General features: G+C 40.9%; 1 pseudogene across 1 annotated transcript; it reads right to left on the minus strand.

The window, feature by feature from the left end:
- Window positions 1-464: 464 nt before the first annotated feature.
- Window positions 465-23,555, minus strand: LOC149029019 (epoxide hydrolase 3-like; annotated as a pseudogene). Its single transcript, XR_016172336.1, has 5 exons — window positions 23,330-23,555; window positions 23,006-23,217; window positions 2,341-2,508; window positions 1,640-1,875; window positions 465-1,253 (listed from the first exon to the last, which is right to left on the minus strand). The product of XR_016172336.1 is annotated as an epoxide hydrolase 3-like (transcript).
- Between the last annotated feature and the right edge of the window lie 1,127 nt (window positions 23,556-24,682).

A 24,682-nucleotide genomic window follows, 5' to 3' on the forward strand; every position in this document is an offset into this window, starting at 1 on the left:
AATCTGTTAGTGGCCCGTTACCCCAAGCCGAATAGACCTAACCGTTGTAAGTACCCAAACCCTTTAAACCTGTTATACTTACCCAAGGTTTGTAGTTTGTATAATTATCGGAGTTACCAGTACTATAAATCTATTTTCGTAAGTGAAGGAGATAATGAACTATTATTATTTATCTACAAATTGACGTATGGAAATATTTGTTTATGTTAGTATTTTTGTTTCATAAGAAGTATTTTTGGAACCCAACTTAGTTGGGTTGGTGCTTTCAGCTTTAAAGTGTTAAGCCAAACTCGAACTAACCTAGATTGAATGATTGACACTCCTACAACAATGAATTTGAAAAATATAGTAAATGTTAAATCATCACTTAATCCTATTATTCTGATCATGGGATTATGATTGTTATATCATTTGAAAAAATAGGGTATACAAACATAATAGAAGAATTCAGATATAAAATAAACATAATAATTAACAAACCTAGAAAATGCATATATAATTTATTCTTAATAAAACACTAGAGCCTTCGACCATGTAATCTGTCTATTGGTGCTGAGGGGAGTGGACGTACTTGGGATTTCTTTCAATTGTTTGAAGTGTGGTAGTAACCAAACTCGAAAATGATGGGGACCCATAAGTTAGGAGAAAGTGTGAAAGGACGAAGGTCCGACACCAAGGTCTTGCTGCCTCTTTACATAAGAGATTACCAGCCACCACTGTACTAAAAGCACGCCCACTTACCTATTCTATGGTCAATTTCCATTTTTGATCTCCCAAGTCATACAACAAAATTGCAACTTATAGTTTTGCTAAAGATAGAATAGTTTTGCCCATAACCTATAATAGGAATAGATACTAATCAGAAAACACAGGCTTAAGTAACTTAAAAGTGTTACAGATCGGGAACTTCAAAGACAATTTACTGAATTGTATGTGCTGATTATTTACCTTAGGCAGCCCATGAAATGTGGGCTATTCTTAAGACAAATATCACCTAGAAATTTAGTGAGAATGCTTGCTAAGAAAAGTTGTGATAAGCTGGTTCACCTTGTCTGGAAATTGCTCCTGAACGAAATGTGTTCCTTCGGGCACGAATGTGATCTCCAGATCAGGGACAAAATCTTTCACCATTCCACTCCTTACGTATTCCTCCATTCCAGGTACTCGTAGGGCATAGTCCTTTTCACCCATGATCAGCAGTGATGGTACTTTTAACTCTTGGATCAGTCAAACTCATGTCCTCGTGAAAGGTCCTACAGAAATGTTCAGCTCATTATACAAATAGCTGGAAAGGGTTTTCTGAATCTAATTTTCAGGTGACACATAATATTTGTTTCATTGTTTTTTCTATCTTCTTGAAAGAACGAATAAAAAGTGCTTATGTAAAGAGGCATAGGAAACGATGCCTTAGGTTCAGAGAGACATTTCTTCTTGGAACAAATAATACTCCCATTAACAGCCTGATTCACTATGGTTCTTTTAACACATACATTTATAATTTTAATGAACTCTATTTTTAAGTGTTGTTTTCTAATAAGAAACCTAACTTTATTCAATAAAAGAGAGATCAGAAAAGAAGAAGCATGGTCTCAACTTTTATGTGGGGATGAAAGGATAATACAGAAGAAGAATAGAATACCTATATGGTACTTGCAGTGGAAAACGGAATCCAGATTTTTCATATAGTGTTGCATACTCTTCAAGATCTTCCTCGGTGAACCAGGGAGGTAGGGGAGAAGACGGATCCACCAAGTCCAGGACCTCTTGATTCTGACCTGCTATTGGTAGTTCACTTCCTGAGAAAAGAATGTAAATGTTTCGCACCACTGTCTTAATACTGAAGCGACCAAAATCTGCTTCAGCCCTTCCAGGTTCCTAAAATGTAGACAAGAATTAGTATTTTTCTTCCCCATTTTTTGTTCCTCTTCTTTTTCTAAATAGGCTAAGGTAGTCTTGATGTCTGACCATAAGCAGACAATGGTTGTTGGAATGTTCCACTGAGGCACATTTGCAATAGGTGCATTGAAACTTGGCTTAGAGATGAAAGCTTGTAATATAAGATAGGCCTAGTTGAAATTTTGACAACCATTCTCAGTGGTTTAAGGGGATCACTGAGGAAAGAAACTAATTTGCTGAAGTAAAGAATTTACGGTGATGGTGTACTTCTGAACGCTTAGTCAATAAGATGCCAATTGTTCATACATAATTACCTATTGAACCAGAAGATATCAGAATCTTTTTTTTCCTGAATCATGAGTCATTACCCTCTGTTCTGGATAAACTTAATTGGATCTGATTATGCATAGAGAAAGCAAATGAGAATGGCAACTGGTTTCTTACCTTCCATCTGAAAACATAGAAGCCTTCAGGAAGCTGGTTAAATATTGAAGGCAATGAAGACGGAACATAAGGAACTCCCATTGTCAATACTCCTGAGACCCTGTCCGGAAAGAGAACAGCAAACAAATTGGCAGGAACGACTCCAAAATCTTTACCAATGAGGAAAGCCTGGCATCATGTTTAAGATAATTACATACTAATTAGATTTTTTCCTTTTTTTTTTGGTTGGGGGGGGGGGGGGGTTGGGGGTTGGGGATCTCAAGAAATGAATGAAAAAACAAAACAGAGAGTAAATACAACAGTCCATGCCATTAAAAGATCATGCTTTACCCGAAGTTATGCATATAGTACATCTATTCATATACTTAGGAGGCTAGTTTCATATTGTGGGTACCTGCCAAGCAGCATAAATTTCACCTTTGATCTTGGGGATTTCGATAATTGTTGGGAATTTTAATTATGCCCAAGGGAAATTATAGAATTGCATAATTGGGTGTTACAATATACGAGGATATATTGGTAACCGTCGTCCCACTCTCACAAGTGAGTTATTGGATTCATTGGACTCTCACTTTCTCTTCAAGAAACGCAAGAAGGAAATTGAAGGGAAGAGACGCAGACTTGGCTCCTCTTCTTGATCTTGCTTGATCTCATATCTTTGACCATCCATCCATAAAGGTATGTGGGTTGTAGACTGTATTCTCTTTCCATGAGATTGAGGATTTACCAGTGAAGGATTGCGTGGAGGAACGACTACGTGGATCCTTTCTTTTTCTTCCGCTGCATTTTTCATTTGGGTTTGGCGTATCCAAGTAAGTTTTTATCCTCTCCTTCTGTAGAATATAAATCTGGAATATCATGCTCTCCCATGTAGGACAGAGAACCTACATTGGCATCAAAGCCAAGTTTCCACGTTTTTTGGTTTACCAAAAAAAAAAAAAAAGTTTCCACGTTTTTTATTTCCTTCTGAATCCTTGGATGGTTAATCTATTTTCCTTTTGAATTTTATTGTTGATATCTTGGGTTGGATCCAAGTGAGAGGATCCACGGTTGTTTTGGAACCCTAGCATGGTCAACCTACGGGATAAGCATTTGAACAAAAAAATGCTAATAAACATCCAATCGAATTCTCATGCAAATCCACATAGAATTTATATACTAGTTTCATTCGACGCTAGCAACATGATTCAATAAATAAATGACCCAAATTAAAACTGCTTTACTGCTTACAAAAGTAAAACACAAAGTCATGCTTTGCTATGAGGTGGTTCACACAGAACTTTTCTACCCAATAGCTCCCACTTAGCCCCATCATGCTCTTAATGCCCAAACATCACTCAAGTATTGGGGGCACATGAAGATTTTCTTGACCCATGTTGATGATGTCAAGACATTCGATCAAGCTGCCAAACACCTTGAACTAAAGGAGGACCAGATGATGGTTGATGCCCTTCCCACTGAGGTATGTGTTGCTGAAGCAAGCACCAATAAGGGTGCATACTTTAAGCCCAAGAAGGATAAAGCTCAACCTCAACATTGTAGGCAAGGCAATAAGGGTGGGAATAGAAAGAAGAATGGCCCCAAGCGTTCCAGGGGGACCAGAGGTGGAAAAAAGAAATTGCTTGTGATTTGCTTTAATTGCCAGAAGCCTAGTCACTTTGCTTGTGATTGCACTGAGCAGGAGATATGTACTTTGTGTTATACCTCATCTTGTTATGCAACAAGCACTTCGATGCTTGCTGAATTAACTTCTTTATGAATTGTTGATTTAGGTGTGACAAAACACATAACAAGGAGACATTTGAGCTTTGTGGAATATCACTGTATTCCAAGAGGAAGCAGAAGAATAACAATGGAGAACAACTTGAGTGTGGATGTCCATGGCGCTGGCACGTGCAAATTAGTTTTGCGAGGTAGCTGGACGCTTTTACTCCATAATGTGTTGTATGCTTCAGGTATTCGGCAGAGTCTTGTTTCTATTGTTTTGCTTATAAGACATTGTTTTAGAGTTGTATTTGAGAACAATTCTATAGTTTTGTATCTAGGTGATACAGTTTATGGTAGTGATTTTCTCCAGAATGGTTTTATTGTATTGTATCTAATTATATTAGTGCTCTTATGTGCCAAAATATTGTGTGTACTAGTACTATTATGTGGAATGCTAGATTAGGGCATATTGGCCTTGAAAGGATGAACAGGTTGGCAAAGGAAGGCCTTTTGGGCCAAGGTTCCTTATCTGAATTGCTGACGTGTGAATCATGTCTAACAGGAAAAGCAACTCAAAAATCGTTCAAAAAGGCTTTGAGACCCTCTCTTCCTCTAGAATTTATCCATTCAGATGTTTGTTGACCCATGAATATGCATACTAGGAAAGGACATACCTATTTCATCACATTCATATATGACTATACGCAGTATGCTCATATTTATCTAATTCCTCACAAGTCAGAAGCTCTAGAATGCTTTAAGAAATTCATGAGCTTAGTTGAGAATCAGTTAGATAAAAAAATTAAAACTCTTAGAACAGATAGAGGTCGAGAGTATCTCTCCGATATGTTCAAATAGTTGTGTGATGAAAAGGGGATAACTAAGCAACTTGCTATTCTAGGAACTCCACAACAAAATAGGGTTGCTGAGAGGAGGAATAGAACGTTGCTATACATGGTGAGATTCACGATGGTGCAGGCAAACCTACCCATCTCTTTTTTAGGAGATGCTTTGCTAGCTGTAGCCTATATCCTCAACAGAGTTCCAACTAAACAGTTCCTTCCACACCATATAAGTTGTGGACCGTAAGAATTTGGATTTGAGTCACATGCGCGCATGGGCTTGTGCAACATATGTTCACTCAACCTCTCACCAATATAGGGAGCTTAGACCCAAAGGGAAAAATTGTATCTTTGTTAGATATATTAAACACTTGAATTGGCCATGTCTTTATTGGGCTAGATGAAGTGAGAGGAGAATAGAACTTGAGTCTAAGGATGACATTCTTGGAAAATGATTTTCCATCTCTTGCACGAGTTAATAAAGAGTCATTGAAATTCTTTGAAATGCAAGATAGTGATCTTGTCACTCTAGGAACTCAAATTCTTGATAGTGAACATGAGGTTCATCTAGAAGATCCTGGTAAAAGTTGGAGCGTAGATGTGATAACTCCCTCAGAGGGTGAGCAATCTAACATGCACTTGTGCTGTCGTAAGCATGGGCTAGTTCGTCGTCGATGTTTCGACATAGAGGATAAAACCTACATGGTAGCTCATAAAGAGACTAACCGTGAGGCAACTGAGATAACTCTAGTCGATGAGAAGGAAATGAAGAGCGTATAGGAAGCCTTTGCAGGAACTAGCTCAAAGGAATGGCTGAAAGCTATAGAGGAAGAGATGAAGTTGATGAGAGAGAACCATGTCTAGGACTTGGTTGACTTACCGCCGGGCCAAAAGGCAATTGGGAACAAGTGGGTTCTTACGATCAAGAGAAATGTGAATGGATCTTGGATCTATTGAGAGATTCAAGGGTCGTTTGGTCGCTAAGGGCTACACCCATAGAGAGGGCATTGATTATGAGAAAACCTTTTCCCCTGTGGTTAGGTTTGCCTCCATCCGCCTCATATTAGCCATTGTTGTTCAGATGGACTTAAAGCTTCACCAGATGGATGTAAATAATATTTTTCTCAATGGAGGACTTGAGGAAAAGATATATTTGAATCAACCTCAAGGCTTTGAAGCTAAGGGACTAGAGCATAAAGTGTGCAGGCTCAAAAGGTCTATATATGGCTTAAAGCAAGCATCCAGACAGTGGAATGTGCGCTTCCACCAAGCTATGATGGAAAATGATTTTTCCACGCTTGAGGAAGACCCTTGTGTTTACACCAAGAGATCATATGGTAATTTTCTCATTCTGACATTGTATGTAGATGACATGCTCATGGCTAGCAATAGTAAGGAGCTATTCAAAACCATTAAGAAATGGTTGTCCTCCATCTTTGATGTGAAGGACATGGGTGAAGCATGCTGTCACGCCCTCCCAGCCGGTACCCTATCTGGCATACCCGAGAGTGTGATCCACAGCCCGAAGATCAGGTATCGAGTGATCAACCTCCCACATAAACAATAACATAATCATGAACAACCATAACAAGAGTGCGGAAGATAAATCATAGATCCAATAATGGAAGAATGAATCATAAACGAAACGGAATAATAGATATAATCAGAGTGTCAAACAGATAAGTAAAGTGAAGCAAAAATCCCACTTTACATCCAGCGGAAAAGTAGCTCGAAAGAATAAACTAGATAAAAGCTAATCCCAGTAACAAGTACATTGGGTAACTAAATTATTCTCCACTTTGTAGACGACATCCTTGTAGGTGTAGATCTCATAGATAGCACAAGGACGCTTCCACTCAATGGTCGGACTAAGCATCGTACGGAGCATAACCACCCGTGGGATCTTCAGAGTAATTGTGGTAACCGCAATCACCTTCCCCGGAGATATGTCTCTTCGCCTTGCGCTTCCTCATAGGGACCGTCATAGTATTCCGTACTGCAGGATAGTCTAACAACATTGTACAATAAAGGAATGAGTTTCAAAGAAACTCAAGTAAGGCGATTAAAATCCATAATAACACAAATGGCAGGATTCCAGAACAATCATAAATGCAATATGATACGAGACAAACAATGAATGAATGAATCTAACTCTAAGTATGCTGGTCTCTATTGGCAGACATGCTTTAAGTCATAGCACCGTACTTCTGTAGGAAAGTCTCAATCACTCATCATCAGTTGGTAATGGGTCCGGCATCCCTCGGGACATTCCATGGCTAAGGGGTATAGTCAACACACTCTCTCACAACCATTTGGTATAAGTACTGGCGCATGTCAGGGTAAAGCCTAGCCAAATGCAAGTCTTCTACTTAGTTACATCAAGTCAGATCCAGATACGTCCATTCCTCGTCCCTGACGATCCTTTCCGGTATCCTTCACACTAGAGTCCTCATAGTCCCCGACTACGGACTCATCAACCCTATTGGTTATCCACATATGGTAAACGGGAAGCTCTCACGTCCTCTCACGGGTTGGTTACCGGTCTTAAGCGCCCGTGAGCCCAAGTCTAACCATATGCAACCCTACCAACAAATGGCCCCCACAATGTGATTCCTGTCCTCTCACGGGTTGGTTACCGGTCTTGAGCGCCCATGAATCCCCATTGCTACCACGGGTCGTTCGGTCTCAATACCCCTCCGATTAGGGTCTGACATAACAGGACATCCTAGCCAAACACAACTAGACAATCCTATATATGTCATCCAACAGTTTAGGAAGGTGTCCAGAGGGCATCTCCGGAAACATCCCATAATATTCCCGTCGTAGTCCAAGGACAGAAGTGTCAAAAGGACACCTCTCCTTCCCAAACCATACGTAAGCATACACATGCATCAATTCATATCATCACATATATGGTAACTCCATATATGGAAAGAAATCAGTATAACAATCACTTGTATAACATTGGTAAGTAAATCATACATGAATCAATTCAATATGAATAAGTAATGCTACTGTAATCAAAGTTATGCAACAGTAGAATATCATTGTAAGAATCTAATTAAGGAAACAAATCAATGATATTCAAATATAGAAACTAGATTCATGCTATCTATGTAATTAAGGAAATAACCATCCTTACCTTTTATAACTCGCAAAAGGATCCTAAGAAGTCAAGTAAGATCTTGGCAAACTTGAGAAGAAGGTCCTAAACAAGTATATATAACATATTAGGAAAGTTCCCTAACAGAAAATATATCAAAACATCCGAAACAGACCAATTCTGGAGTTGCTGTACTCATTGGTCGAGTGGATTGGTCGAGTGGTCCAGTCGACCAATCAGTCGACCAATGCAGACAGTAGCTTAGAAAATCAGAGTTTTGAGATATGAAATCCGAATTTGGTGGTTCAAAAGGGTACTAATCAAGGGGTAGACTACATCAGTAGTATTCTAACATATAGGGGACCTCAAAACACTAATCAAATCAAGGTATCAAGATCCAAATTAGGAAACAAAAAGTTACCATAAATAAATCAAACATGGATCTTGATGAATTTTGAAATAGAAAACAAAGACAAGAACTATAGGAGGATGGATCATTGCTTTTGGTAATGAAAACATGAAAACATGCATAGGTCTTCATGGAATAAGGCTTAGAAGCATAAATCTAAATAAGGAAATAAAACCTACCATATATGTACTATCATGCATCATGAAGAACACATAGTAAGGTAGAAGAGAACAACTAGAATTCTATGGATTATGGATCATAGAAAGAAAACACAACCATTAACCACTAACATGATCAATGAAAGAAGATCCAAAGAGATCGGAATTCAGATTAGAAAATTATCGGAGATTAAATCATGGTTTGATCATGAATCCTTCAAAAGCTTGCAATGATCATGGTTAAGATCATTGTTCTAGCCTTAAATCCTTAGGATGATCATGAGAACATGTTCGGAGATGTTTGCAACAGAGGATGCAGCATCTCTTCTACTGCCTCAACTCAAAAAGGAAAGAAAAACAAAGATGTAGGAGAAGAAGAGAGAGTAGACATACCTTTTGATGCAAAAAGAAGAGTTCCGACGAAGATCCGCCAAGAAAACTCCAAGGATGCAAGAGAGATGACTTGCAGAGGTCTTTGGTCCGCTCCAGAGGGTTTGGAGGCAGCAAATACGAAGTGGACTCGAGGTTAGACTTAAATAGAGCAAGAATCAACCTAATTGCCAAAGACAAGACCCATTGGTCGAGTGGATTGGTCGACTGGCCCAGCCGACCAATCAGTCGACCAATGCAGATAAAGAAGGCCAAAACAGGGAATTGAAGGCCCAGATCAAATCCAAACCTAAAGGGGTTTTGCACACAAGTCAAGTGACTTACCTAGTAGGTAGAAATGCCTTCAAACCAAGATAGAGAGCACTCCAAGTCCATCAACTAATTAGATCTTCATCAGGATTCTGTTTCCATAAATAGAACCTCATCATCAACCTTCATGGATTCAAAGCCGTACACCAAGTCCTCTACCGGGATGGCCCAAAGCTGACTTCTTACTTTACTTCGGGTCATCGGACCTACAAATAACAAGGTTTCCGGGTCAAGGTTAGGGCTGGGTTTCACATTCTCCCCCCTTAAAGAAATTTCGTCCCCGAAATTGAAAGCGCACGTGCTTCCAAAGAGGTAAGGAAACTTCTCCTTCATGTCTTCTTCCTTCTCCCAAGAAGCTTCTTCAGGGGTATGGTTCTTCCACCGAATCTTCACCAAAGGAATGGCGCGATTCCGCAGCTGCTTGTCCTTCCTATCCAGGATTTCGGCCGGTTCTTCATCATAGGTCAAATCAGCACTAAGTCCTTCAGTGCTTGCTGCAAAATGTGTTCCGGATTCTCTATGTATTTTCGGAGCATCGAAATATGAAACACATTGTGCACACCAGCAAGAGACGGAGGTAATGCTAATCGATACGCAACAGGTCCAACCTTTTCCAAAATCTCGAAAGGTCCAATGTAACGAGGGCTAAGCTTACCCTTAACATTGAATCTCATCACACCCTTCATTGGTGAGACCTTCGTAAAGACTTTCTCTCCAACTTGAAATTCCAAATCGGTCCTTCTCTTATCAAGATAAGATTTCTGTCTCGATCGGCAGACTTAATCCTTTCTCTTATCATATCTACCATAGCACTTGTAGCTTCAATCATCTCGAGACCTAAGACTTTTCTTTCAATTGCCTCGACCCAAGACAAAGGTGTCCTACAAGTACTACCATACAAAGCCTTGAATGGAGCCATGCCTATTGTTGCTTGATAACCGTTGTTATAGGCAAACTCAACCAAAGCTAGGTGTTCATCCCAATTTCCACCCATATCCACCACACAAGATCCGAGCATGTCTTCCAATGTCCGAATTGTCCGCTCGTATTGTCCATCGACCGTGGATGATGAGCTGTACTCAAGTTCAATTGGTTCCCAAGGCCTTCGCAAACTATTCCAAAACCTTGAGGTGAACCTAGGATCACGATCCGAGACAATACTCAATGGCACACCATGCAGATCGAACCACATTATCCACATAAAGCCCGGCTAGCTTATCCAGAGTATGAGTGATCTTCATAGGAATGAAATGGGCTGATTTGGTCAACCTATCAACAATCACCCACACAGTTGTCATTGCCTTTACTTGTCCGAGGCAAGCTAGTCACAAAGTCCATGGAGATATCTTCCCACTTCCAACTAGGAATAGGAAGGGGTTGAAGTAATCCAGATGGAGGTTGTCGAACGGCTTTAACACGTTGGCAAGTCTCACACTTGGCAACAAAATCATCAACATCCGCCTTTAAACCAATCCACCAAAAATGTTCCTTCAAGTCCTTGTACATCTTGGTGCTTCCCGGTGTACAAGAAAGACCGACCGGTGTGCTTCCTTCAATATTTCATTCTTAACTTCATCGTTTGTGTGCACACACGCCTTCCTCTAAACAATAAAGCACCATCCATGGATATACCAAAGTCGGGGTCCGACTCAGATTCAAAGAAATCTTCTCAACTTTGGTCAAAAACTCCCCGATCGTAACTCGCAGAGCAACAATCTTATCTCTAAGACCAGATCTTGCCGTCATGGCGTAAAGAATAAAATCAGAATTCTCGTGGACGATTTCCAAATCAAAACTTTCAATAGAAGACCACAATGGTAAACTCAAAGCATTTAAATCCAAAGTCTTCTTCTGGTTCTTCCTACTAAGAGCATCAGCAACAACATTTGCTTTCCCAGGATGATACTGAATATCACAATCATAATCGGAGACGAGTTCCAACCATCTCCTTTGTCTCATGTTCAACTCCTTTTGGGTAAAGAAATATTTCAAACTCTTATGATCCGTGAAAATGGCAATCTTCTCACCGTAAAGATAATGTCTCCAAATCTTCAAAGCAAAGACAACGGCGGCAAGTTCTAGATCGTGAGTGGGGTAATTCCGCTCATAATCCTTCAATTGCCGAGAAGCATAGGCTACGACCTTGCCATGTTGCATCAAGACACAACCCAAACCAATCTTTGACGCATCGGTATAAACCGTCATACCACCGGAACTATCGGGTATAGTCAAAACCGGGGCACTGGTCAATCTATCTTTCAACTCTTGGAAATTCTTCTCACAAGCGTCAGACCAAACAAACTTCTCTTCTTTCCTGGTCAACTTAGTCATAGGAGCAGCCAACCGAGAAAAGTTCTCTATAAACCTTCGGTAGTACCCCGCCAATCCAAGAAAACTTCTTATTTCCGTTACTGACTTCGGTCTCTCCCAATCAGCCACAGCTTGGACCTTTTCGAGATCGACACGAATACCTTCGGCTGAAACTACATGACCAAGGAAAACCACTCTCTTAAGCCGTAAATCACACTTGCTAAACTTAGCAAACAACTTCTTTTCCCGCAACCTTTGCAAAGTGAAACTTAGATGACTCGCATGCTCTTCTTCGCTCTTCGAATAGATCAAGATGTCATCAATGAACACAATCACAAACTTATCAAGCACATCATGAAATACTCGGTTCATGAGGTCCATGAACACCGCAGGAGCATTGGTCAATCCGAAGGGCATGACTCTAAACTCGTAGTGACCATACCGCGTTCGGAAAGCTCGTCTTGAAGATATCACTAGACTTCACTTTCAATTGGTGATATCCGGACCTTAAGTCAATCTTCGAGAACACAACCGCACCCTTCAACCGATCGAAGAGATCATCAATTCTCGGGCAGCGGATATCTATTCTTGATAGTCAACTTATTCAACTCACGGTAGTCGATGCACAAGCGCATACTACCGTCTTTCTTCTTGACGAACAAGACCGGAGCTCCCCAAGGTGACACACTAGGCTGTACGAAACCTCTATCAATGAGCTCATTCAACTGATTTTGCAACTCTTTCAACTCAGTAGGAGCCATCCTATACGGAGCTTTAGATACCGGAGCGGCACCAGGGACGAGATCAATAGAGAATTCGACATCTCTGTCCGGAGGCACTCCCGATAGGTCATCGGGGAAGACATCAACAAAGTCGCAGACAACTCGACTTCATCGACTCTTTTCTCCACTATACCCTTGCCTTCGGATGAAGCATCATCCACTAGGGCATAGACTTGCATCAGTGCAGAAAGCACCTTCTTACAAACCCTTCTCTTTTCACCTTGAAATTCAAAGACCGGACTTCCACAAATATGGAACTGAATCTTCTTTGAGGAACAAAGGAACACACAGCTTTGTGGGCTGTCAACCAATCAATTCCCAAAATAACATCGAAGTCCTTCATGTCAAGAATCACAAAATTGGCTTCCAAGTTCTTCTCACCAATCAACACAGACATTTAGATAACCCCTTATCTAGTTTCACAACAGACCAAAGAGGTGTACTAATCAATAAACAACTAGACAACTTCTCAGGGATTAGGTTAGTCTTCTTGATGAATGCAGATGACATGAACGAATGAGATGCACCCGTATCAAATAAGACAAATGCAGAAATAGAAGCGACTAACAATGTACCCGTAATCACATCATGGCTTGGATCCCGCTCAAGATCTGGAAATACCGAAAACTCTACCAGAGGGAGGAGCAGGAACACTCTTCACCATCGGGGCAGGCTGTGCATGTGCCGCTTCGGACAAGCACGAGCAAAATGACCAGCTTGCTTGCAGAGAAGCAAACAGGATTGCTGGATCCAACAGGGTGGCTGCAACAGAGAGGCTTCGAACAAAAGGCCTTGCACTCGCACTTGCACTTGCACTTGCATTTGCATTTGCTGGTGATCGGTTTCCGCCCATACGTTTTAAACCGGCCGGGCTGCTGAAAACCCGTGTTCGACCTACACTCTTAGCCCGAAAGGTAGGAGTGGGGTAGGGTGTAGGTCTCACATAACGACGGTCATTGCGATCCACCAAACCAGAATTTCTTGATCGCCAAGGCTTTTGCACACGAGCACTTTCCTTCTCTCGTTTCTTCCAACTTCTTCGAGTTCTCGCACCACTTGAGCATAGTTCACTATAGGCTGGATCGTGAGATAAGCTTTAATGGCAGTGGCGCAGTCCTTTGAAGAACTTCTTTGCTTTGGCGAGGTCTTCCTTCAAAGAATCTGGAGCAAAGAAATGAAGCTCCTCGAACTTCGTTGATACCCCAACACAGACAAAGTTCCTTGAGTCGAATCATAAACTCAGCCTTCCTTTGCATCCTTCACCGCCTCGGGAAAGTAGTTCATACAAAAAGCCTCTTTGAATAACTCCCAAGTTACAACTCCCGCATGCAAACCTTCCAAAACAGACGAGTGGAAATCCACCATGCATCAGCTTCATGTTGCAACTTCGCTCAAAGAAACAAAATCTTCGAGCTTCCGAGCATTGCAGATGTCGGAAAGCCTTCTCCAACTCACGAAGCCACTTGTTAGGAAACAAGGGGTCCTTGGTAACTCCAAGAAAAGTGGGTACTTGCATCTTTAGAAAACTCTCCATCAAAGTAGTATGAGGAGTTCCAGCTAAACCTCCCGCATTCAAGAGCTGCGGCATGAGGATTCACATTAGCACCAGCCCGGGTCTCATTATGCAGAGTCATGAAACCCACCAACATCCGGTTGAACCGAGCCGCTTGTCGCTGCATCATATTGCCCATGATATTGGCAATATCTCCGAAACTTCCAACATTCGGGGCACCAGGGATCTCATGAGTACCCCGATCAGCATTTGGTATCTCACCACCTCCATAAGGTACTTCACCACCTCCTCCCGAGGTACTTCACCACCTCCATGACCACCGGATTCACCACGCCCACTTCTCGGAGTAACCATTCTCGCAAAACCGAGAACATCAAAATACCGAATTTCGAAGATTCAACATAAACCACAAGTCCAAATGATTTGAAAACTTAAATCATGCTCAAATATATCCATATAGTCATCAAACAATATTCCATAAGGCAAAAATCACATTTTCCAAAAATTCAACAGCAAATGAGGTCACCGTGACCATTGGTCGAGTGGTTGGTCGAGTGACCCGATCGACCAATCGCCGACCAATGAAGATGGAATGCGAAAATTCGCATTATAAGCCTCATTTCCACATTCCAACCTCATTCTAACTTCTTCCAAAGGTGAGAGAGCTCTAGGGAAAATATCCAAGAGTTCCCACAAGTGTTCTTGAGGTGATTTAGTGCTTCAACAACAACACCACAACACACCATCTTCACAAACAAGGTAAATCTCTCATTCTTTCTTCCATTTTCATCTTCTCATGCTTGCATTTCAATAAAACCATGCTTTACTTGTATCCAATGCTAGAGATCATGCTTAGGAATGCTTAGAAACATATTCCCTAGGTTTTAAACACAATGACATGCATAGACAACAAGTTTTAACACATTTGGTGTTCATCTCGCAAAGTTTTATATCGAAATCGATATCTTTAGAAAAATTTCGTTTTCTCTCAAACCGCTTGAAATTTTCGCACGAGATCAAATGCTACATGCTCAAGATGACATTGTAGATAGGTCCATACAATTTGATTTAACCAATTTCAACTTTTCAAAAATCCAATTTTGACCTAAATTGCAAAATCCCCAAATTTCTTCTTGCTGAATTTTTCGCTTTAATCCATGTTTTCGATCGATTTTCATCAAAACAACTTCATAAACATGAAATTCCAAGTATTGTGCACATGCTAGTATGTTCAAATCAAATTTCCCCCAAATTTGAAATTTTCCGAAAAATTACGAAAATACCCTTTTGGCTCAAATCTTGAAATAGCACTAATTGGAATGTCTCTTGTCTCTTCCACAGATACATCATGCAGAGGGGAGGACGAGGAGGAGGTAGAGGTCGGGGTCGCATCGTAGGTGCTCTGAGGGGCAGAGGTCAGGTTCCATTCGAGCCCGAGAGAGGAGGTTAGGAGACCGGACCTATTTGACACACCTCGAGCCGAGTTTCGTACGAGGCCTACTTCAGCTATTGTAACATCGAGATGGGGCGTCTACTTCACTTACGCCAGCTCGTAGCCTTCGAGATCCGGCAGAGGTTCGACACTTTACAAGTGGACTCACCTCTTCACCGAGGATTTGCCGGTATACCCGGAGCTAGTGAGGTTGTTCTTCAAGCAACCTTACTTACACAGAGGAGGCTCGGGGCCGGGGACATCCACTCGGACTTGTCCTCGGGAGCAGTGGTCCTTCGGACTCGGATTCGCTTCTCTACCCGGACATCGGCCGAGATCTTGCAGTGTCCCCTACTACCCACAGCAGTGTGTGTGGATACCTGCAGGAGCAGACCGGACAGCCATCCGTTGCCGTACGAGCTTCGCGAGATATGCTCTACGCTATGGGATAGCCGCCGATGCTTCACACCGTGGACTAGCGGACGGATGACGGGTTCTCGCACGTATTATCGGTCGCATAGTCGGCCGAAACATCATGCCGAAAGCCGGACATCACCATCGGGTCACAGTGATGGAGGCCTTGGTCATTTACCGCATCTACATGGGCTTCGAGATCGATCTTTCCTACATCATTCAGCAGGTCATGCTGGACTTAGTTCTGCGGCCTAGCATGCGGAACCTTTGCTATGGGAGGCTTCGACTTTGATCTTCGGGCATTTCGGGGTGAGTTTTGAGGATACTCCGATGGACACTAGATCACGGGGATACCCCATTGGGACTCGGACCATTCGACGGATGAGACTACATCGGTTAGAGAGATCTCCTGGTCCAGAGGGTGAGGATGATGATGAATCGGAGGATGAGGATCAGGGATCGGAGGATGGAGGAGAGGATATCGGTCCCGATAGTGATGATCAGGCCGGAGATGATACAGATATGCGCGAGGCCGAGCCCGTGCATCACGAGTTTCCTTCATCACACTTCGAGGCAGTGCGGCCCTTCACATGCGGTTCCGGAGACTTCAGATCTTGGTGCACAGATGAGATCGATGACTTCCATGCTAGAGAGGATGGAGGTCGGGACAGGAGCAGATGTACGAGAGGATGGAGTCTCGACAGACGAGATAGAGCGTCGGGTGACTCAGCTAGCAGAGGAGTTCGGAGCATATAGAGATCGGAGTAGATCACCTAGATAGACTGTACTTTAGGATTTTCCCTTTATGCTTTTCAGATGTAATCATTGTAAAAACTTTTGAAATTAATGAAGTTCATTTTGTTTCCCTTTAGTTATTGTATATTATGCACTTTTATTTTCCTTGCATTAGTGACATTTGTTCAAGTATAATTATGGTATGTTATTCAGAAATGTTCTGTTATGCCTCAAAGTTCAAGTTTCTAATTCAAGTTGTTCTATTATTCACTTCTAAGAGTAGATGAGTCATTTCAGATCAATGACTCAGGAATGTTCAGTTGTTGTCTTTTGTGGTTAGGATCTCCTCGAACCTTGGGCTCGATACCAATCATCACGCCCTCCCAGCCCGGTACCCTATCCGGCATACCCGAGAGTGTGATCCACAGCCCGAAGATCGGTATCGAGTGATCAACCTCCCACATAAACAATAACATAATCATGAACAACCATAACAAGAGTGCGGAAGATAAATCATAGATCCAATAATGGAAGAATGAATCATAAACGAAACGGAATAATAGATATAATCGTAGTGTCAAACGGATAAGTAAAGTGAAGCAAAAATCCCACTTTACATCCAAGCGGAAAAGTAGCTCGAAAGAATAAACTAGATAAAAGCTAATCCCCAAAGCAAGTACATTGGGTAACTAAATTATTCTCCACTTTGTAGACGACATCCTTGTAGGTGTAGATCTCATAGATAGCACAAGGACGCTTCCACTCAATGGTCGGACTAAGCATCGTACGGAGCATAACCACCCGTGGGATCTTCGAGTAATTGTGGTAACCGCAATCACCTTCCCGGAGATATGTCTCTTCGCCTTGCGCTTCCTCATAGGGACCGTCATAGTATTCCGTACTGCAGGATAGTCTAACAACATTGTACAATAAAGGAATGAGTTTCAAAGAAACTCAGGAAGGCGATTAAAATCCATAATAACACAAATGGCAGGATTCCGGAACAATCATAAATGCAATATGATACGAGACAAACAATGAATGAATGAATCTAACTCTAAGTATGCTTTGGTCTCTATTGGCGGACATGCTTTAAGTCACAGCACACATCCTAGCAGGAAAGTCTCAATCACTCATCATCAGTTGGTAATGGGTCCGGCATCCCTCGGGACATTCCATGGCTAAGGGGTATAGTCAACACTCTCTCTCACAACCATTTGGTATAAGTACTGGCGCATGTCAGGGTAAAGCCTAGCCAAATGCAAGTCTTCTACTTAGTTACATCAAGTCGGATCCAGATACGTCCATTCCTCGTCCCCTCGACGATCCTTTCCGGTATCCTTCACACTAGAGTCCTCATAGTCCCCGACTACGGACTCATCAACCCTATTGGTTATCCACATATGGTAAACGGGAAGCTCTCACGTCCTCTCACGGGTTGGTTACCGGTCTTAAGCGCCCGTGAGCCCAAGTCTAACCATATGCAACCCTACCAACAAATGGCCCCCACAATGTGATTCCTGTCCTCTCACGGGTTGGTTACCGGTCTTGAGCGCCCATGAATCCCCATTGCTACCACGGGTCGTTCGGTCTCAATACCCCTCCGATTAGGGTCTGACATAACAGGACATCCTAGCCAAACACAACTAGACAATCCTATATATGTCATCCAACAGTTTAGGAAGGTGTCCAGAGGGCATCTCCGGAAACATCCCATAATATTCCCGTAGTAGTCCAAGGACAGAAGTGTCAAAAGGACACCTCTCCTTCCCAAACCATACGTAAGCATACACATGCATCAATTCATATCATTACATATATGGTAACTCCATATATGGAAAGAAATCAGTATAACAATCACTTGTATAACATTGGTAAGTAAATCATACATGAATCAATTCAATATGAATAAGTAATGCTACTGTAATCAAAGTTATGCAACAGTAGAATATCATTGTAAGAATCTAATTAAGGAAACAAATCAATGATATTCAAATATAGAAACTAGATTCATGCTATCTATGTAATTAAGGAAATAACCATCCTTACCTTTTATAACTCGCAAAAGGATCCTAAGAAGTCAAGTAAGATCTTGGCAAACTTGAGAAGAAGGTCCTAAACAAGTATATATAACATATTAGGAAAGTTCCCTAACAGAAAATATATCAAAACATCCGAAAACGGACCAATTCCTGGAGTTGCTTTGTACTCATTGGTCGAGTGGATTGGTCGAGTGGTCCAGTCGACCAATCAGTCGACCAATGCAGACGATAGCTTAGAAAATCGGAGTTTTGAGATATGAAATCCGAATTTGGTGGTTCAAAAGGGTACTAATCAAGGGGTAGACTACATCAGTAGTATTCTAACATATAGGGGACCTCAAAACACTAATCAAATCAAGGTATCAAGATCCAAATTAGGAAACAAAAAGTTACCATAAATAAATCAAACATGGATCTTGATGAATTTTGAAATAGAAAACAAAGACAAGAACTATAGGAGGATGGATCATTGCTTTTGGTAATGAAAACATGAAAACATGCATAGGTCTTCATGGAATAAGGCTTAGAAGCATAAATCTAAATAAGGAAATAAAACCTACCATATATGTACTATCATGCATCATGAAGAACACATAGTAAGGTAGAAGAGAACAACTAGAATTCTATGGATTATGGATCATAGAAAGAAAACACAACCATTAACCACTAACATGATCAATGAAAGAAGATCCAAAGAGATCAGAATTCAGATTAGAAAATTATCAGAGATTAAATCATGGTTTGATCATGAATCCTTCAAAAGCTTGCAATGATCATGGTTAAGATCATTGTTCTAGCCTTAAATCCTTAGGATGATCATGAGAACATGTTCAGAGATGTTTGCAACAGAGGATGCAGCATCTCTTCTACTGTCTCAACTCAAAAAGGAAAGAAAAACAAAGATGTAGGAGAAGAAGAGAGAGTAGACATACCTTTTGATGCAAAAAGAAGAGTTCCGACGAAGATCCGCCAAGAAAACTCCAAGGATGCAAGAGAGATGACTTGCAGAGGTCTTTGGTTCGTTCCAGAGGGTTTGGAGGCAGCAAATACGAAGTGGACTCGAGGTTAGACTTAAATAGAGCAAGAATCAACCTAATTGCCAAAGACAGCACCCATTGGTCGAGTGGATTGGTCGACTGGCCCGATCGACCAATCGGTCGACCAATGCAGACAGCAAGGCCAAAACAGGGAATTGAAGGCCCAGATCAAATCCAAACCTAAAGGGGTTTTGCACACAAGTCAAGTGACTTACCTAGTAGGTAGAAATGCCTTCAAACCAAGATAGAGAGCACTCCAAGTCCATCAACTAATTAGATCTTCATCAGGATTCTGTTTCCATAAATAGAACCTCATCATCAACCTTCATGGATTCAAAGCCAGACACCAAGTCCTCTACTGGGATGGCCCAAAGCTGACTTCTTACTTTACTTCGGGTCATCGGACCTACAAATAACAAGGTTTCCGGGTCAAGGTTAGGGCTGGGTTTCACACATGCTATGTGCTTGGTGTCAAGATTGTAAGAAATAAGCAAAAGAGATTATTGTGTTTATCTCAAGAGACCTGTATTGACAATGATTTGGAGAGATACCAAATTCACAACTACAAACCAATAAATACTCCAGTGGAGAAGGGTTTGCATTTAAGCCTTGACATAGGTCCTAAGACTCTAGAGTAAAAAACCAAAATGGAAAGAGTTCCATATACTAATTTTGTGGGTAGCCTTATGTACGCTATGATGTGTACTAAGCCGGATATTTTTGTTATGCAGTGGGTTTGGTTAGTCAGTACTAATCAAACCCAGACATAGAGCATTGGAAAGCAGTGAAGAGGATATTGAGATATCTCAAAGGAACGAGTAACTACATGTTGTGTTACTTAGGATCGGATTTACGATTAATTGGCTATAGTTATGCCCACTAGGATAGAGACATTGATGAGCGCAAATCAATCTCAGGAAATGCTTTCTTGTTGAATGGCCGGGCCATTTCGTGGTATAGCAAGAAGCATACTTGTATATCACTCTCGACCATGGAAGCAATGTATATGGCATAGTCAACTATGGTGCAGGAGGTTATTTGGTTGAGAAGGTTCCTACTACTTACTGGATTTTTTTTTCTTTACATCCAAAAAGCTTGCCCTTGTCTTCTGTGATAGTATAACACTTTTAGTTTTGTCAAGGACCTCAAGTATTATGGAAAGACCAAACATATACAAATGAGATATCATTTTGTTAGACATTATAACAAAGAAGAAAGTTGTACTTAAGCACATATCTACTATCAGATGGTAGCTGACCCTCTTGCCAAACCTATAGCTAAGGATATTTTTATTTCTTATGTATAGCCCTGAGGCTTGCGTAGATTGTAACTAATTTTTGAACTGAAACTTTCTTATTATTTAGTAATATGAGTTCATTCTAGCCTTTCGTCTCACTTTCTGTGTGATTGTGTTCTTCTAGCATAAAACGGGATATGTCAATAGGTATAAGAATGGCTCATTCACATGAGCATTTGCCTTTGGTGCTTTGGTAGCAAGCGGAGATGATGGATTGTGAATGACCTTGTGTAGGTCGATTCATAATCATGTTGTCGGCTTGATTTTGAAATCAATATAGGATTCTCTATAGTAAAGAGAATCGACATAAATGTTCCCACTATTCATGGTGCCTCTAGAAGCCAAGTGTGAAAACTTTATGTGGTGCTGGGATAGCGACAATAAAGAAACTCAAGTTAGGCGCAAGTGGTGCGACTAGACTAAGACCTGTATGGTGTTAGGAGAGACATACGTTCTATTGTGTATATAATGCTCCGCTATAGCACATATATCATACTACGTGTGCTTAGCGACCATTAGAAATGAGAGGATGGATCCCCTGCTTCTTTCATTGTGTGAGTCCTGCACTTTATGGTCCATAAATATCCTTAGGGGTGTTACCTATGGTCATGATTGATTTGACCTAAAGGAACATTACCGAGAAAGGAGTCAATCCCAACTGTGTGATGGTCAGGGGCAAGAAGAAATGTTTGATTCAATTGCACCTTAAGAGTTTATGCTGGCGCCAGCTATATTAGTTACAGTAGCAAACATTTTAAGGACAAGAAGGTGATCTCTAAGAGGAGTCGAAATACTTTTTGTCTGGTGAGTTTGAATAAACTGAGGACTCTGTGGTATACTGATGCTTATTTGGTGTGTTTGTTTGAGTGATGTTGTCATTTTGGCCTTCTAAGAAGGTTTCTAGTTTGGAGCTCACGAGTGCAGGTATATCACCAGTCACATGACCCATTTACAATATGATTTGTGGATGTTGGTGTCTAGGACACAAGTGGTTCATCTATCTAGGATACATAATAGAGAGATCGAAATGTGTATATCTAGGATATACATCTAGATATACATGTGTGTCTAGGACACATTGTGATAGAGAGATCGATACTTGTCCTTGTGCATGTGGGAGATGTTAGGAATTTGAATTATGTGCAAGGGCAATTATGGAATTGCATAATTTGGCGGTTACAATATATGGGAATATATTGGTAACCGCCCTCCCATTCTCACAAGTGAGTTACTGGATTTGTTGAACTCTCACTTTCTCTCCAAGAAACGCAAGAAGAAAATCGAAGGGAAGAGACGCAAACTTGGATTCTCTTCTTAATCTTGCTTGATATCATATATTTGACCATCCATCCATAAAGGTTTTTGAGTTGTGGACTGTATTCTCTTTCCAAGAGATTGTATTGGTGATGGATTGCGTGGATGAACGACTATGTGGATCCTTTTTGCTACATTTTTTATTTGAGATTAGCGTATCCAGGTAAGTTTCTATCCTCTTCTTTTGTAAAATAATAAATCTGGAATATCAATGCTCTCCCATGTTAGACAGAGAACCTACAATAATCACTATCTGTACATTAACAACAGCTCATAATTATGGAAGAATAGCATAAGCCAAGCAGTAGCCATTGATGAACAATCGCGAATAAAAAAGATCCAGACCATTACTGTCAATTATTCTCTGGATATCAGTCCAGTAATTAACTCACAGCTTGTGTATCTCACAGCGTATTCAAGTAATCTACTTTTCTTTGTCAAGCCCTCAAGTCTATTTTGATCATACATCTCTAGAAACCATAGATGGATCAGATGAGTCACTGCAAAGTCTGATTCACTTAAGCATGTTTTCTAGTGAGAATCAGATTAGCACTATGGTTCAAACTTCTCTTGACGTTACCAATAAGATGATGAGCTGCCAGTGGCTCCCACCAAAGCCCTGATCAGACACATAATAGCATTTAATAGAGTTGGAACTTAGCTTAGCCGAACCACATTAAATATGGAATCAAGTTCATTACAGGGCAAGCAGAGTATATTTGGAGGGCGGTAAATACAAAAGGACTTGAAGGATACGATATGTAACGTGAAAGACAAAATAATTTGGGATTAGGGTTACACTAGAAACCAAATTATACCAAAAGAAAACTGAACAGAATTGAATTTTTAGTTCACAACTGAAACGAGATACCTTGGGTATAGAGAGGGTGTTGAGAATGGCAAGGAGATCTTCAATAAGATCCTTGAATGAGCCCTTCTCAGGTTCCTGAGGTTGCTGGGAGAGGCCATAGCCTCTCCAATCGGGTGCTAGTGCCCTGAATCCAGCATTGGCAACGGCGATCATCTGGTGCCGCCAAGAATACCAAATCTCTGGGAACCCATGTAAGAACACCACTGATGGCCCTGTAAGTTTCAGTTTTCAGTCAGTATAGTTCTAGCTCAGTGTGAATCATCTCCTTACCAGAAATTAGAATTTGGATCGAGAAAAAAGAAATCAAAAGCATTGAATCCCAACCAGTTCCTATCTCCGCGATATGAAGCTTTAACCCTCTTATATCAATGTACTTGTGCTCGATCTGATCCATTTAGGGCCTTGGATAAATTTTAAGCAAGCAAACTACCAAAAGAGAGAGAGAGACAGAAAGGCAAAAAGAGAAGCTCCTCCTTGCCACGGTTTAAGTCCGGGCAGGGCCACGCCAGCAAAAATGTCGAGAGCGACCAAAGTAGCTGAAGACATTGCAAGAAAGTACACAAGACAGGAACTCCTCCACGGTTTAAGTGCCATGCGGGGCCACACCAGCCAAAATGTTAAGAGCCAGTGAGCCACCAAAGTATCTGAACGTATATTGTAAAGAAGTCCCAACAGTTTTTTCAGCATGATCATGACAGCATGAATTTTTTTTTTTTTAAAGAAAATCAAATTTATTCAAGTGGCAAAACTAAGGAAGCAGCACTAAAATCCTGCAACCAGGAGTAAAAGATGGCCAAAGAGTCATTGCTCCCTAGAAATAAGTCATTAGATGATATAGTAAAGTCAATTGATGGGGACGGCAGAGTTGAATATTTTGATGCTGGGATATGTTTATGAGTCGGGATTCTAGTCTGCGAGGATAGAAGCTTTGTGCTCCATATGTTCAAGACGGTCAACCTATAATGTATTTTTTTTTTTTTTTGGTATTTCCTTTAGTCCACTTTGTGGATATGTATATCATATCCAATATGCTTGTCTGGTTTTGTAGTTGTCACAACCAGTATTCTAAGGGTTTATTGGGCTCAATCCATCCCTTAGTTTTAGTTTTGTTCTCTTTTGTTTGGTGTTTTTGTCTGTATTTTCTTTCAAGTTTATGAATGAAATGTTGAACTTTTGACCAAAAACAAAAAGGGAGACAACCTATAATGACAAGATGGGGACACCCGAAATATATGGTGATAGAGATTAACAGAGGGATATCCTCTACTCTCTAGACTCTGTACATCTTTACAACACGTTTTCTTTCTTTATATTCACATGTCTTGTAATATCCACATTGACTTCTTAGCCTGTGAATCCAAGAAGTTTCAGCTCAATCGTGTTTGGGGCAGTCTCTTCCAGTATGATTTGTAAACTTATTTTTGCTTTCCTCTTACATTTTCCTAGAGAGTTTAATATAATCTTTCATTTGCCTAGGAAAAGGAAAAAAAATAGAAAAGATCAAAGGAACCAGGCTCAGCCTTGAGCGAGATATTGGGTAGTTTCACTCTAGCCGAATATATCTAAAAACCATCAAAGAAAATTATTGCCTTCACTTTTCATTATTATTAGGGTAAATATCACTTATCTTCCCTCTTAGCTGGACAAATAGCACTTACACCCTCTCTTAGTTGGATA

The sequence above is a fragment of the Hakea prostrata genome, chromosome 1 (assembly GCF_041222555.1).
Source record: "Hakea prostrata isolate BN-2017 chromosome 1, UWA_Hpros_2, whole genome shotgun sequence".
NCBI classification, from domain to species: domain Eukaryota; kingdom Viridiplantae; phylum Streptophyta; class Magnoliopsida; order Proteales; family Proteaceae; genus Hakea; species Hakea prostrata.